Below are 17,511 nucleotides of genomic sequence, written 5' to 3' on the forward strand. Positions count from 1 at the left end.
ATATTGAAGTTATTGTCTACCTTCAGCATATTATCATTATAAAGTAGCACACACCATTACAGAGAAACTCAGTGAAAGACATTATCATTATGTATTAGCACAGACCATTAGACAGGAGTTTCAACTGAAAAGCCTACGAAGGAAGATAGATTCATAACATCAGAACCCTCCCGGGTAATATAACTCAAAATTGTTAAATCATTCAGCTGAGGTGAACTCTGATCCCATGATTGGCATCTAACATCACTTTAAGCTTTGGTGGTTATTTACTTGGCAAGAAATAGTTCACTTTTTTGACTCAGATGGAAATCCTAATGAAGCACCCAAGGAATTTTATCCTACTTCTATACACACAGGACTCATAAGAGTTAAATAATAATAAGGTTAAGTATAATAAATGTAGTGCTTTGCTTAAGACTTGGAAGCATAAAGCAAATTTTAGTTGGAAACATTCATCATTTAAATATCTTTGTACATAAAATTACAACCAGTATGTAGGAGAAATAGAACTGATGAGGAGTGAAGTTATTTAAATGAAACAAATTAAATAACACCATGTTTTAGTCTAAAATCTTAACGTTGGGTAATGTCAAAGTGATGTTTCTTTGTCCCACCAAATGTCAGAGTTATTTGTATATGATATGGTTAAATGCCATTTCTCCAGGAGGATTCTTTTAATATGCTGTTTATTCTCATGAAACTTTAATGTATGCTATGGATATTTGCCTGTGAAAAGGAAAAGCGAAAAATTTTGTATTTCCCAAATGAAAATTAATCTTGAATGAGTGTAACTTGCATATTTGCATTTTGTATGGATAAGAAAAACCATTTGTCAATAAAAGATTTTATTGCAGTGCAAAAAAAAGGTTATGCTCAAAGATGTACCTTTCATCATAACTTTAGGAGTTAGTAGTTTCTGTGTATTATGTGACAGAATATTTCAACTCCTAATGTTATTTAGGAATATAAATATGAGAGCAAAGGTAATAAAATGTCTCACTTAATTATCCAATAATATTTTTATTATTTAATATTCACTTTTTTAAGTCTCCACTGCCAGCAGTCACAACTATAAAATAATAGCCATGTTTAGTTTATATGCGCTTTGTATATGTTTGTATATATTATCATCAGTTGCAAAACCTTGCATTTCCTTTTTTTTTTTCCTCATTGAGTTTATTGGTACATTTTAGGTATACAGTACAATTACATTCATCATTGGATCTTGTAGCTTTACATGACAGGTCTTGGTTCTCATTTTTTCCCCTAAGCTTTCATTTCTTAACTGGCTTACATGTACTAAAGTTTAGATACTAGTCTAATCCTATATTACATATAGAAAATAAAAAGCTACATGTCTTGGGTAGATCCTAACAGTAACAGTAAGATCATTCTTTAATTATTTGATATATATATATATATATATATATATATGTGTGTGTGTGTGTATATATACATATATATACATACATACATATGAATGATATGTTACATATGTACAAAGGATAAGCCTTAATGGCTTTATATTTTTTATTTTAGATTTATGAAGATAATTCCCATTATTGAAACATTATATATAAAAATGAGCTTGGAGTATTATTTGCATCCTCAGCTGAAATTGTTGTAATGTTTAGCCATTGAAAGGTCACTGGGTGGGAGAAGGGGACAAGGTAAAAATTTTAATATGCATTCTGTCAAGAAAAAGTCCATCACCACCCCAACTTTTTGCCCACAAATAGCACACACACACACACACACACACACACACACACAGAGAGTTACATACATATATAATGTCTTAGACAAGAGTATTATTTTCATTGATCTTTTCTTTCATCTTTTCCATATGTCTTAGAGATATGTGTGTTTGAAATTTTTAAAGCACATCATTTCATTGCTTTACTTATACTGTATTGTAAGATTTCATTGTTAGTTACTAAGCATTGTTTTTTGAATATTTGTATCTTTCTCAGTAGATAAAAGCTTCTTACACTCTTTGGTACACCAAAACCTCACAAGACTATATATTCAGTTCATAATTGCATTACATTTTGCTTTAGAGGCTAAGTTGTTTTAACCAAATCTTGTAAATACCACATAATGAGGCTCATAAAATGACAAATAAAACCTAACTCAAGTGATTTCAAGTACAATGGACATTTTTCCTTTCTACTACATATATTCTTCAGTAAAAGCTAATGGTTTAAGACATAATGCGTAAAATTTCCTGATTTCACATTCCAAATTCACTACCTTCTAAGTATGGAGATTTAGATAATCTACAATATTTTAAGGCTCTAAATTCTTCAGCAATAAGTGACAATAATAACCCATGAGTTGCTATGAGGTTTAAAAATAAGCCAATATTTTTAAAGCACTTAAAATGTTAAGGCTTAAAAAAATAAAGGCTGTGTAAATGTTTGATACTCTTATTAGTTTTAATTCAGAGAGATTGTAAAAACAATATTACTGTGCAACTAATTTATATATTTTATTATTGAGTTCAGATGTAGATAAAGAAATTACTCCACAGTTTGGAAGTAATACATGATGAAATGCCAAAGTAAATGCTAATTATGGTGAAACGCCCTTCTACATATTAAACATATGAATGCTCCAGTTGTCAGCAATGTAAACTGTATCTTCAGTATGTGATCCCTTGTTTTGGATCACTTCCTGTCCCATAGCTGCTTTACTATCTCAGCCATCCAAACAATTCTTTCGTTTGCTTTGCAGCCTACAGTGACTATTTCTTTCACAGCTGAACTTGTATCCTTCCTCAGGAGACAAGAGATACTGGGATGAAATCTATTCCCCAGTCCCATCCCCATTCATTACTTATTTTATCTACAACAAGAGAGATATACTTATAAAACTAAAGAACCAGGTAATTTTGCACATGAGATTATTCACTATCTGGCCAAAGGTTCATTGCCTACAAATTTCCTTAATGCCCTCCTTATTCCAGCCATGGTTCTAAACCTCTAAGAACTTTGCACTTTCATATGTTCCTCTGCTTAGAATTTCTTCCAATTTTTTGTTTCCACCTGACAAACGTCTATGGGTACTTCATTACTTGACTCTGATTCCTAGTCCCAAAAGACAGTACTGGGGAACAATGTATGTTTCAGGAACTTGTCAGTTAAAAAAAAAAATCTTACCCTTCGTCCTTACACAGTCCCTGAGTTCCTGATGCCTTGTGACAGGCTTTCTTGACAGGAGGACCTGCCCTCAATAGGTTCCCACTGCATTATACCATACTCCACAGGAGCCCTGCAACTTCGCCCACTAGTATTACTTACTCTTTTTTACAGAAAAACCTGTGAAGCATCAATCTATGTAGTATCTGAAATCCTTCAGGCATAAAATAGAGTCATGGCCTTTTCTAGCATGCTTCTGTACACTTGTGAATGAATATTAAGAAATTCTGGATGACATACTTTTCAATATGCACATTGATTAGAGCACTTTATGTACACATTTAAGTGTACTGAGGGATGGAAAATAGTAAAGACACCTTTCAGAAGGATCTTCTGTTAAAAAAAACAAGAACAGAAGAGATATCTCACCAATGTGCCCGGCTTTATTTTTATCTGCTAAATCATTGGTACACTACATGGGTTTTTGAGGTTTAATGAGTCTCATTGGTTCTAATTAGAGAAACCTTGGTGGAAATAGATATTATTACTCTGCAAATCATAGTTAAATTTCTGTTAAATAATTTGCATTCCATTATAGGGGTTATGTACTAGTACAGGAGAAACATCCAGGGCTAAATCCTTAAGTATTTACTAATGTACATTGGAAATTATGGCCTCAAATAAAGATTTACAGCAGCCTGACACATTTTATTGCATCCACACTTTAAAATATCTTTTCAGGTAATTAGGTATGGTATGCCCTGCCACTTTAAACTGACATAGTTTTCTTTGTAAATTTGGGACCTAGACTATTCTGAAATCTCAAAAAATATAATCTATTGATCATATGGATTGAGTACCTGGTGCTGGCTCCTTTAAAGTATATGTTGCATTTAATTCTCTCAGCCTTACAAAGTAGTGTCATTATGCTCATTTTAAAGCTGATGAAATTGAGGCACAGGGGAGCCAGGGAGATTTGCAAAGTCACACAGGAGAACTGGGTAACTGAAATTCTTACCCTTTCCATTGTGAGTGTCTTCTCAGGTTCTAAGAACACTTTTCTTATAAGCAGTATGCAACAATTAGCCATTGAGTGCTTACCATCCAAGGCTATGTAAAAACTCTTCATTTTATAAAGAATCATGACACAACTTTCATTAAAGGCTGCTTCCTCCATTGAATAGGTCAGATTAAATTTTCATCTGAGAAAGACTATGAATGTAATTGTATAATAAAAAGTAATTCCATATATTACATATGAAATCTTTATATGTCACATGTTGTAAGCTTTAGTAAATAATTTAGACCTGAGTACTGTATTGCTAACATATACCATTTGGTAATTTAATAGTTTAGTCTTAGGACTAACAAGCAAAATTTCTTGGTTTTTCAACTCATTTCCTTCCAGATCAAAGTCATATTTGACTGAATTTTAATGGTGGACCCGAGTCACAAGCCTGTACTTTATGCTCCAAGGTGTCAATGAAACCAAGCTTAGTATATGCTCTTAATTCAGAATCCTGCAAATTAGCCACTCACATAAATGGCATAATTTCTGACTGCCAAGAAAGCATCAGAAATGACCATTAGAATACTTTGAGCCAAGTAGAGTGTTGCATGCCTGTAATCCCAGCACTCCTGAGCCTGAGGCAGGAGAATTGCCACAAGTTTAAGGTCAGCCTGGACTACATAATGAGTTCAAGGTCAGCCTGAAGAGCACAGGCAGGCCCTGTCTTAAGAAAGAAAAGAACTGGGGAAGGGAGAGGTGAGGAGAAGAGAGGAGAAGAATGGAACCATATCTGTATAACAAATTTTAGAAAGTATCCGTTTGCCAGTATTCTGGTAGTTGCCAGTTCAACTACCAGAATAAATAAATAGTAAATTATATAGAGTAGAATATACTAAATTTACTCATATAATGTTAAACCATCTCTCTTACAATGCCTTCTTCTTTTTTTTTTTTTTTTTTTTTTTAGATTGAACTCCAGTCCTTGTGCTTGCAAGGCAGGCCACTGAACCGCTGAGCTAAATCCCCAGCAACTACAATGGCTTCTAATCACGGAAGTTGGCATTTATTTTCTACCAATCCATATCCTTTATTTCCAATCCATGTCCTTGCCTCATTTTTTTCTTGTAAAATAACATAACAATCTATTAATTTTTCGTCCTAATTTGATCCATGATACCAAAAAAGATGGTTTCAAGGCACTGATTTTAATAAAATTCCTCACTATGCAATGGAATTCAATCTTAATTTAAAAAATAATGACAATTTTAAACCACATTGTTGAAAACAAACATTTCTTTCTTTCTCTATAAATAGATAATTTTGTTCATACTGACTTCCTCTATGGAATCTGTATTATAAAATATGCATCTAAACAAGACAAAAATATATGCATTACATAACTTACGAGACTGTTCAGTGAATTTCTGCTCAAGGCGTGAGTTACTGCAGTAGCAACACAGCCTCTCTGAGAAAAGACATGTAATGCCAGAGGTAGGAAATAACCTAATAATAAATAAAAACTTTGAGACAGGTGGTGGAAAATGCAGCAAGAGACAAATAAGTGGCAAATAAGTGTGGAAAAGCCATAGATGGAGATTTAAATAGTGCAGTTGGGGAAGTCCTCACTGATAAGGTGACATTTGCAAGGACTGAAGGTACAAGGGAAGGTGTTCTGTGGGAAAGGCTTTCTTGGCAGAAGAAGGACTTTGAGCTTCAGGATGCTAGATATGTTTGAGGAACATCAAGGGGATCAGTACAGCTGGCTAAGAATAAATATAGGGACTGTGCTATAATCAGGAGGAAGAGGGTCTGATCACAGTGGGATGTATAAACCAATATAAAATTTTGGTTCTTACTTAGAGGGAAATGGGAAGCTATTGGAGTTTTTTGGACAGAGAAAAATATAATTCTTTTGGAAGGACCCTTTACCTTTGGTGTTTTGAAAAGACAGAGGGAGGAGGGCAAAAGTCAAAGCAGGCGATTGATCCAGTGAAATGATCTATCTGAAAGGTAGATTATTGCAATAATCTAGTGTGGGAGTCATGGAGATAGTGATAAACTACAAATCAGCACCCATTTCCAGATAACACTGACATAGTTTTGTGATAGATCTTAGTTGTAGGAGATAAAGAGAGAGGCTTTCAGAGTAGGTTTATCCCATGATTTCTGTTTAGGGCAACTGAAATGATGTGGTAACCATTTATTAAAATAGAAAACACTCTCATAAAAGTTATTTTAAGGAGGAAAATCGAAAGCTAGACTTTTACATATTAAGTTTGATAATCCCATTGAACATCTAATTAGAATGTGAGAGGGAAGTTGCATATGTAAGTGTAGAATTCTGGAGAGTCTGCACTAGAAATATCATATCTGTAGGTTCCAAAACTAGTACATGTAAAGATTATACCTAAATGAAACAACCTCATGATGCAAAAGTGGGAACATAGAAGAATATAGAGTCTGAGAGATGAGTTACCACTTCAGAGAGATAAAGTAGCATCTGTCCAAATGAGACAGAGTAAAATGACAGGACAGAGTAAAACAGTACCAGGAGAGGAAAGAGAAGTAGTTCACGGAGGGATTAATCTAGCATGGTCAGTGCTTGGCTAGTTCAAAGGACACAGATACACAACATGTATTTTCAAATGAGTTCGAAGGCCCTGGTTCAACACCCAGTTCCAACAGCAACAATGAACACAGCTAATGCATGACCTACTTTAAGAAATGGTATATTCTTTTTTCTTATTTTCATTTAGACTATAAGGGACAATTTAAATTTTTTCTATTCCAAGGAGTTGAAAGGGCAAAAATACTGTCTAAAGGTAATTTTATTTGCTGCAATTTGCTCATTCAGTCAGTGTGAGAGTTCTTATATTTCCCAACTTTACTATGCAAAGGCAAGCACAATTTAGTTACTTCCTTCATCTTATTTACTTTTTGTTCTGCTTTTGTGTTGACTGACTTGCTCATAAGGCCTAATTTTAGCCCTTCTACTCTGTAACCTACTCTCTACATTTGAGTTTCAATCATTGAAGCACAAAATCTTCATTTGAGCTTTGTAGTTCACCGCAAAGAGCAAATCTAAATGGATTGTGTCTTACAGCTCCAGAGAGAGCAAGGACATCCACACATTCATGATGTAAGGGATAAAGATAACGGCTTAGCTGTGCCCCAAGATAGGCATATTATTCATGTGCAGAAGCCACTGGCTTTAACATGCAGATGATGGCTGCTGAGGAATTTCTCACATCAACCATCATAGGCCAGCGGAGAAAATTTATAAGAAGATGAAACAACTCTCTAATCCCTTAAACTGTTAATACATAGCTAAGAATCCTTGTGCATAACGAATGAAATTTACATTTACTAAGCTTCAATTTCTTTGAAGAATTGTTTTATTTGACTTTTCAATGACTGATAAGAAATATTAAAATGTTAATGCATAATAAACACTGAAAGATTGTGGGAGGGAAGGGGATGTGATAGGAGGGCAGTGTAGAGTGAAGTGCATTACAAGGGTGCTCACTTGTTTGTATCAATTGCTTCTGCAATGTGAGTGTAGCAAGAGTCGTCTCGGAATGTGAAATGAATCCTTGTGTGATTTAAAGTTTATATTTTCTTTTTAGATACTTTTCTTATACATGTGTATAGGCTGCAGTCTTAAAATCAAGTATAGAAACCTAAATGAGTGTCCCAGAATGGCAGGAATGATTGAGGACTTTAAATTAGTTGCTTGAATATATTAAGGTAGTGATAGTGGTGAAACTTTTGGAACAAACAAAAACAAAAACAATGCTGTCATTACATGAGTTAAGGTAAGCCAGATGGAAAAATCAAAGCTTTTAGTTCGAATTCTCTGCCCAAAATAATGGTGAAAGCCTAAGGGAGCCTGAGTAGAATAAGTACGCCTCCTACTTGATTTTTATTTTTCCACTAGGGACAATCTGTGCCTTTGTAGTTCCCAGCTAGCACTTTTTCTATTAAAAAAAAAAAAAAGCATTTTTCTTATTCTTTTCAATTTTATTTTCTCTAAATAACAAATTAGGTCTTTTGCACTATTTCATGCCTTGCTGAAAATAAATTTTTTCTCATTCATATAAAGGTTGCTATATCTGCTTTTATCTAAACTATTTTTCTCTTTAAATAATTGTATAATCTCACCAAAAGTTACTGTTTGTTTTTTTTTTCAAGAGGGGACATTTTTATTTTATTTACTCACATCTAAAGATTCCTGTTAGCTATGGTTCTTTTTTGTTATTGTTTCCTTTTAGTTTTCCAGTTTGTAATTTCTTAGGATTTCCTATACAAATAAAACGAACAACATGTAATTCATGAAGTTTTAAAAATACATTTAATCAAAATCAACAAATATAATTGTTTAAATAAGAAAAACCTTTGGGGCCGGGGATTTAGCTCAGCCGTTCTGTGGCCTGCCTCCGAGTTCAATCCCCGGTACACAAAAAAAACAAAAACAAAAACAAAAACAAAAAACTTTAGTTTAACATTTTTACATTGGCACTCCAAATTTTCTGAATAAATACAAAGTTGACATAGTATAGTGTTTTTTGCAGGTCTGCTGATGTAATTGCACTGAATATACATTTTTTCAAATGTATTCTTTTGAAATCAGCTCCACACATTTAGAAAAATGTTGAAACTAAGTACAATGAATTTGATTCTGATAACTACCATTCCTGATTGTGGTAGATGACACAAATGGCTTTTTAATGTCACTTGGGGAAAAACAAAGTTACTTGGATGGAAGAGGGGATGAGATTGAGTCTACTCAAAATCTGTATTGTCCCTCTCTAGAGCCACAGAAATAGAGTAATAATTTTCCTTCTTATACCAAACTGAGTTTTTCCAAAGTTTGAATAATTACCTTTTCTGAGAATAAGTGTATTGCCAGAAAATTTGATCCAAATTACAATCTAAGATAGCATTCTTATGCGAAGGACGATCAGGACAATCTAACCAAATGCCTTCTACGGCTACCATCACTGCCTGCATCCGGGCCTTCTGGAGACTGCCGTCGCAGTGGTAACGTGTGGTGTGCTTGCATTTTCTGTACCTTTTCTACTATTTCTACAAAACCGAGTGGTTCTAACTCTCAAAGATTTTGCTTCTTTTTTGGTTTTGTTTGTGCCTCCTTCCTCTTTCCTTGGCTGACTCTTGTTTGGATCCCACTAGTAGTCCCACTAGTACCACACCATGAAGAAATTTTTAAGCTACACCAACTGAGCAACAAAAGGAGAAACTGACAAGGTTAGAAAATTTGTGGTACTGGTTAAAATAATACCAGTGTAAGGATAAGTATCTTTTTTAAAACATGTGTATCTTTTTACAAATATAGATAATCTGGGTACAGCTAGACTTCCTGTAGTTAAAGCTATGTCACTATCATCGCCTACTTAAAATGTGAAACATCTACGATTTTATCTCAAACAGGAAACGTAAATGTAAGATCCATTTCCCTTAGATATATAAAGTTATATTAAATTTAAATTTAGATATCACAATCTAAAAAAAGTGAGGAGAGGGGATCTCTGTGTATAAATTTAATTGTATCTTGGCAAAACATGATTTTTCTTATGATTTTAATATCTAAGTACTTTATTTGCATAATTTGGGGGAAATAAAGACTATGGGAAAAACTTTGCTATGATATATATATAGTCCTTTATTATTAAGGTAAACATCACATCTCATTTCAATTCTATTCCATAGAATAATATTATTTCAATGAATGTCTTCAGAAGATAAGTAATAAAATGGTCACTGATCTAACAATGATCAGTTCCGGATAAAAATTATCTTGTTACTTTTTAGGAAAAAATATAACAAAGTTTCTCTGGCAAAAATTTTCTAGCTTACACATTGATGTCAAGTTTCCTATTTGCCAATCTGTGCATTAAAAAGAGCAAGTATTTTGGATCCCAAAGACATAGGGCACAGTAAGGATTCAGTGTTTGAGATGGCCTTAAAAGGATATAATCCAAGGTCTCAATATGAGTACTAAAGAAGCAGAAAATAAGCTGCCATTGTGAATGTAAGTCAAGATCATAAAACTGGATCCATATAAAATGAGTACTAGCTTAGATTAGTGTATTTTCAGGCAAAAACAGTATTATGTTAATAGATTTAGAGCAGGATCAGGACATCAGATGATTCTTTCTTTTCCTTTCTGAATACATGGCAGTGAAAAAAGCCTTCTTCCTGCTAACCCTGCCTTTTCGGTCAGATGTTAAGTCATTCTGCTTCCCTATTCCTTGAAGAGAGTGTGAGTAAATAAGTTCATCTACTGGGAATCCATGAGTTGCATATCCTTTTGTCTGCTTCTCTGTGAGAACTTATATAAGGATGTTAGAGTTAAGAAATGAAGGCTGGGGATTTAGCTCAGTGGTTCCGATGCCTGCTTCAAAAGCTCAAAGACCAGAGTTTGATCCCTGATACCAAAAAAAAAAAAAAAAAAAAAAAAAAAAAAAAATAAAGATTAGCCAACCAACCAGTCAGGATAGAAAGAATTTTCACCTTCTTTGTACTACCAAGAATGCTTGAAACTAACATCACAATTGGAAAATAATTATTAAAATGACATGGGATTTCTTAAACAAATATGAAATTATATAGTTATCTGGAAAAGGTTTAGCAAAATATTTAATAAAAATCTCCATTCGTGTATTAATTCGTTATATGAATTCATGCATTCATTTTTTTCATGAATTCTAATCATGAGATTGTGAAATGTTGCTACCATACCCATTTTCCCTGCCTGAGAAATTGAAATCGTTCCCAAGGTTTAGGAAAGAATTGTAAAGTGGGATTGTGAGCTGTGAACATGAATTGGCACTAACTTGGAGCCTAACATTGAGAAGTCACGTAAGCTAGTAAAGTCCTATACTGTCCTCATCTGTAAATGAGTCAGTAAGTCCTGTCTAGGTATTTGGCAAACAGACCTTGGGAAGGAAATGAAAGATTCAGACCTTTTGACACACAAACTTTCTTGTGTGCCTTAGCCCAGCTGGGTTAAGCACATCAAGGAAATGCCTCAGCCTTACCTGTTAATGTATTTCTCTAGCACCACGAACTACTTGAAGTTAGTGAATGATGCTTAGAGAAAGTAGCATCCCAGTGAGACAAGTTAAAACACAATCTTTCCCAACTATGATAGAAGAGATAATTTAAAATTTAGAGAAACTTTGCAAACTAAATGAAACTTAAAAGCTGGAAATAACATATCAAGAAATGTTTATGCTATAACATTGAGATTATTACTATATCATATTCAGAGCACTTAGGGAACATTTTAATTTGCATATTATTCTAAATAGAAATATAGTCATAAGAGTAAGGTATAATTGTAAGGGTATTCTCATGCATTAAATCTCAATACATGTATGTTATACGTCCTAAAAATGAACCTACAAATTACACATGCGGGTGCTTATTATTGCAGTTTATAAAAATAATCAACATATTTAAAGGACCCATGTTTTCATATATTATGCTAAATTGCTAGAAAAGCCATTTGCTGTCATGATAACAATACAATGTAAAATGTGTTAATTGAAACTCTAGTTAGAGATTGTGGAAAATAAATTTTTTATTCAGCCTGCTGAAAGGACAAAGAAAAATGCATTATAACATTGTGCTTTTGAGATGAGTATTCTCTATCCCATAGAGGACAGTGTCACAACATGTTTACAGGATTATTATAGTTTTAATTAAGTTCACACTTCCACAGAAAGAATTCCAGTGGTAATATAGCTTGAAACTAGAAAGAACAGAGTTGTCGTATGTGTTGATACCAGTTACTATTTTTAATAGTATTTATTATATCACGATGCAAAAGAAAGTTGATTTATTTAACAGATTGCTTTTAGCTATAAGGCCCATAGAAATAAAGCAAATATTGTTTGTTTGACTCTGGAATGAAATCACACATACAAGTTCTTCAGAAGCCATAACTGGCTGTTTCTCAGGATCCCCCAATGGTGGTATTTTTGTGAATCTGGTCCCAAAGAATCACTTTTGGTTTAGGGTATAAAGTGAAAAAGGAAATGAATAGGAAATGAACCAAAACAAAATGGCCATTGGAAATGTCTGACCACATCCTCTTCATCCCCAAAAGAAAAAGACAATATGGGAAAATAGATAAGGAATCCAAGTACTCTTAATGGTGTTGAAGGACTCCCTGTAGGAACCAATAGCCATATAGGCAAGGTGCGACAAAGCAACCTGCCTGATTAAATTGACTGCGACTCTGGAAATGTATTACTGGGCACTTTCTGCTTTGTCTTCATAAATGGAAACAGTCTATGCCAGGCTATAGTTTAAGCGCTTCACATGGATTAATCTATTTAATGCGCATAGTGACTTTATGAATAAGACACTGTTGTTACTGATAAGGAACTGAGACAAGGAATCATTCAGTAAGTAGGATTTGTGCTTCTGTGCCTATAGCCTCAGCTCTCAGCCCTATGCCACATTGATCACTAACAAGCATTATGAAGCGGGCATCTCCTAATTCATATCATCAGAACACACAATGTTGGACCCACAATGTTGATCTTCTGAAATTATTTTTAAATGAGATTCATTCATAAAAGATGTAACACTATGGGACAAAGGCTGAATTAATTTGCTAGGTTGCCATAACAAAACATCAAGTACCATGGGATGGGTGACTTAAATGATAGAAATTATTTTCTCAAAATTCTGGAGGCCAGAGTCAAAAACAAACAAACAAACAAAAAAACAAGATTGTGCTCCTCTGAGGTTTCTCCTTTGGGCCTGCAGATGGCCAGCTTCTCTTTATGTCTTCACCTGGAGTTTCCTTTGTGCTTCTGCATCCTTGGTGAACCTTTTGTGTGTCTGAACTTTCTCTTCTTAAATGGCAAACATCAAATTAGATTAGGATCCATTCCAGGGGGTTCATTTTAACTTAGTCACCTCTTTCTAAAAAGTAATTTTTCCAAATAAAGATATTCTGAATAACTAGGAAGTAGAGCTCCAACCAAAAAAAAAAATTAATTAATTAATTAAAAATGGAGGACACACAATTCATTTGATAACAAATGGTATTTCTTTTCTGCCATTTTCATTTTATTATTTTTCTTATTGTATTCCTTTGAGAATAATTTCCTTTCAAAGTTATTGGTTCCCTGAAAACTGATATTGTCTGGCTCTTGCTAATTTGAGCTTGCATCTTCAGTTCATACAATTCTGAGAATCACCCTGTCATTTTCACACACACACACACACACACACACACACACACACAATGGGCGATTTTGCTTAAAGTAGCTAGCAATTTTGGCCTGCTAGGCCTTTGATATTCGATATTCTGCTTCACCCAGTCCATAAAATGGGTTAATAGTGCCTACATCATCTGGCGCCTGTGAAATTTGAATGGCATCTTGTATCTTACCAGCTGGACAAAACGTCTAGAAAGTAAGAGGTGCTTAGCAAATGGCAGTCTTGTCTGTCTTAGTCCACAGCTCCACTACCTTTCATCCTTTCTTTTCCCACCTCTATTTCATTTCATTCTCCTACACCCTTGGGTAACCATCATAAAAGCTATACACTTTCACTCTATGTCTCCTGTACATTAGGGTTTTTGAAAAACCCAGTTATAAGTAAGTGGCGATATTCCTTCACATGTTCATAAATAAGGAGTTGCATGATTTTAGTTTTTGCTGTGTTCAGATTTTAAGATTGAATAGAACAGTCTCATGTATCAAGTCCAGTTTTGCCTTGAACACTGACATGGGGTTAGAAATTTTCCTTAGAACTGAGAAACAGAAGCAAGGCTTCCACCTTGCTGGGGATCACATCAGGGTGAGAGGATGGCTATCCCAGCCTCTGAGGCTGATTCTGCTGATAGCCAACAGGAACCATATGCATTTTGTTTTCATGTTGATTTTAAAGAAGCTTAACTGTATACATAATACTTTGGATATTTTATAAAATATAGTTGCATGACACATTTTATCATGGAAATTACTATACACGGTTTCACATATTTATTTGCATCACTTGTCCTCATTTTCTCCTACTAAAATAGAAATGTTGTATAAATCTCAAAGGAGTCATGACACCAAGACACGGGAAATTTACTAGGTGCTTCTCCCAGATACAAGGGAGACAAGAGATGTTGAATTTCTTTGATTTAAAAGAAAAATGATAAAATTGTACTCTTTCCATCACAGCCTGGTAAGTTATACTAGAATATGCCTGTCCTGTTTAGACTATAAACTTAAAGAATATCCTAATTAGTAAAATGGGACAGAGTCATGATGCAAAAAGCCCCACACTAGAGGGTATTTATTCAAGGGAAATTCACAGAACCATAGACAGAGGCAGGAGTTTGCAAATAAGGTGGTTTCCAGTGGTCACCAAGAGCAGCATCATTATGATTTGTGAGTTTTCATCCTGACTTCAGGTAAAAAAAAAAAAAATCTAAATTCACCTGAGGCCAGAGACCCAGGTCCAGAGATACACAGAATTCGAGGATCTCCAGAAGAGACATTTTAGGTGAGGTTTTGGACACAAATATGAGACAGGTAAAATTGTTAAGCAGGTTTCCATATTAGTCTCTCTTCAAAGTTAGAACAGATTCCTAAAGGCAGAGTTTGACCCAATCACAGCTCCCAGGACTCTATAGAACACCTCAAAGTTGTGAATCTACCTCCTATTTACAGACTGTAGAAATAGTAACAAAGATTCAGTTTGCCTCTAGGTAAGTTGACAACAGATGATTCAAGATCTTCAGAAGTCCCATAGGGAATCACATTGGTGTCAGCCAGGTCGAAGTTAGCAGGGAAGGAGATGGCAGAAAGGATAGGAGAATGTCAGGAGAGCTACAAGGGACAGAGCTACAAGAGAAAGAGCGGGTAAGAACTTCAAAGTGAGTGACTCATGATGTTATGTAAGCAAGTTTTAGCAGGCAGTAAGAAGCGTGCATTAACACCACACCTTTACCATAATGTGACGCGAAAGGGGGTTCTAATGTCACAGTGTGTCATTTTCTAACACCTACAGATCAGCTCTGGGACCGGGCAGGAAGAGGTTTGTATGCTCTGTTCACAGCAGCAGCAATGGCACAGGACACCTGATTGGCTGCAACCTAAGAGGCAACCAGCAGGAGGAGGCCTTTAGCCGGAGATAAACCCTGGGACTTAGAAGGGCATGGGGTGCTTGAAAATTAGAGCCCAGGGCATGGAAAAATAGAGCAAGACAAACAGAAGCACAGCTACTTCAATTCTGTGAAAAGAGAAACATTTTAAAACTAAAATGTGGACCTATATTTTATTTTCCTTCCAGAGCCCTCAAAAATGCAACCTGGAAAAAATATACCTAGAAGAAAAATTCTGCCTATAATCCGCCAAGGAGCTGAGAGACTAGGCATGGGAGAGTAGGCATATATGACATGGGATGAGGGAAACAAGAGACTGAAATTATTTTTACTTTGAATTTTATATTTCTAGCAGAAAAATTTCCCATCCTTCCTGTATTAATTTTTTAACTTGAAAAACAATAATCTACTGTGCCAAGCCCACATATCATTTTATATAACTTTGTTGTAAAGTGAGGTTTTGAAATACTAGAAAAGAGCTACGGACTGATAATAGAAGATACTTAATAATTACAACTATATGCTAGCAAGTTTTTCGAAAGCGTTTAAGTGTTATCTTCCAGCTTGAGACCAGTCTGAGATGGATGGAGGATCTATAAAAATAAATTTCCTTGATATGTTATTGGATATTTTCTTTGTATTATAGATATGTGCATATTAATTTTAAAAGAGCTAATTTAATAAAATAGAATAGGTTTGATCTGCATATTCTTACAGTGATAATATTATGAAAAACACCAGATTACCTTTTGTTTTAAAAGATGCAATTTATTTTAAAAGGTAAGTAGAAACAAAGTCATTGTCATGTAGATTTGATGCAGTACATAAAATTTTCAACTGTGTTCAAATAAATCCTTTCTAAATAACCATCTGACATTTTATCTGGTTCTGGAATGCTACCACAGAAATGCATTTGAATTTTTTGTGACTGTGTGAAATAAATCACTGATAATTCATGAAAGAGACAGTCCTATCATTAGCCTTGATAAGATGGTAATTTGATTATCTGATAGTCCTACTGCTCATTCCATTTTTGAACATGAATATTTAAAATATTCGAAGGACAAAATGACAAAATAATTCCAAAGAAAGAATTGGTCGATATTTAAATGAATATGTTACTTCACAATTCTTGTTAACTCTAGCTCCAGAATATCAAATTAGCCTCTGTTGTAACATTGTAAGAAGAGTAATAGAAAATATTTACTTTTGACTAAGAATATTTACAATTTGTGTCAATTTTATCTCCCACTATTGGATCATGTATGTGAATATAAGATGCTTATTTGTTGGGAAATTTAAGTAACTATGATTGAAAGTATTTAAATATTTTAAAATTTATTTTGCAAGAAATGATAGTGTCTAGAATCATTGAAGTTATGCACAATGCTATAAGTATTAAAGGCATTCAATATGATAAGCATGAGTTCTAGTTTTTATTCTCAGCCTTTGCTGTTTACTATTGTCTTTTAATATTTATTAGGCTTGAGATTTACTCTCAGTACATAAGAATAGAATAATCTGCATGATTTTGCTTATGTCAGTGTTTCAGCTTGAGCATACAGCAAAGTTTTTAGTTTCCTTTCTTTAGATTGAAAATAAATTTATGCCAGGTGTTCTAGTGGATACTTTAGAGGGTAAGGTATAAGGATGGAGGATTGTGGTTTCCAGTTCAACCTGGAGACCTTAGTAACTTAGTAAGATTCCTTCTCAAAATTAAAACTTAAAAAAAGTGTTGGGAAAGTAGCTCAATTCAAAGGCTGTATTCAAGCTCTAGGCTCAGAAGAGAAAGAGACAGCAAGAGAGAGAAAGACAGAGACAGAGACAGAGAATAGTGATTGCCAATGTAAGTTCTCACAATCACTGCCCATTTTATAACACTACAGAATCACATTAATGATATTCTCTGTTAGACCTCTCCATTTTTCTTCTTGTCTTAACTTTTAATTTATTGGCACTTCTATTCAAAAGATTTTGACCATCTAGGTAATCCTTCTGGATTCACGTAGCGGCTGAAGCACCACTCATTTGTCCTGTACTATAATTGCAAAACAAAGATAGTTAAGTTTTGAAAAATTATTGCAAAGAAATAGTTAGAATTTTTTCATTATCTAGGTGTCATACAGAAAATTTCTGTATTCACACTTCTGATTTCTCTAACAGACCTCCAAGACATATAGATATATATGCATAAAAATACATATATATGCATATATGCATATATA

At 34.2% G+C, this 17,511-nt stretch overlaps 1 protein-coding gene and 1 long non-coding RNA gene across 13 annotated transcripts in view; one reads left to right on the forward strand and one right to left on the reverse strand.

The window, feature by feature from the left end:
- The window catches only part of Robo2 (roundabout guidance receptor 2), a 1,584,609-nt gene that overhangs the window by 622,503 nt on the left and 944,595 nt on the right, over positions 1-17,511 (forward strand). The window lies entirely within an intron of this gene.
- LOC104877268 overlaps positions 1-17,511 on the reverse strand; it is a 94,383-nt gene that overhangs the window by 51,958 nt on the left and 24,914 nt on the right. The gene's annotated exons all lie outside the window — the stretch shown is intronic.

Source organism: Fukomys damarensis, unplaced genomic scaffold, assembly GCF_012274545.1.
Source record: "Fukomys damarensis isolate Sample0158 unplaced genomic scaffold, DMR_v1.0_HiC HiC_scaffold_24, whole genome shotgun sequence".
Classification (NCBI taxonomy): Eukaryota; Metazoa; Chordata; class Mammalia; order Rodentia; family Bathyergidae; genus Fukomys; species Fukomys damarensis.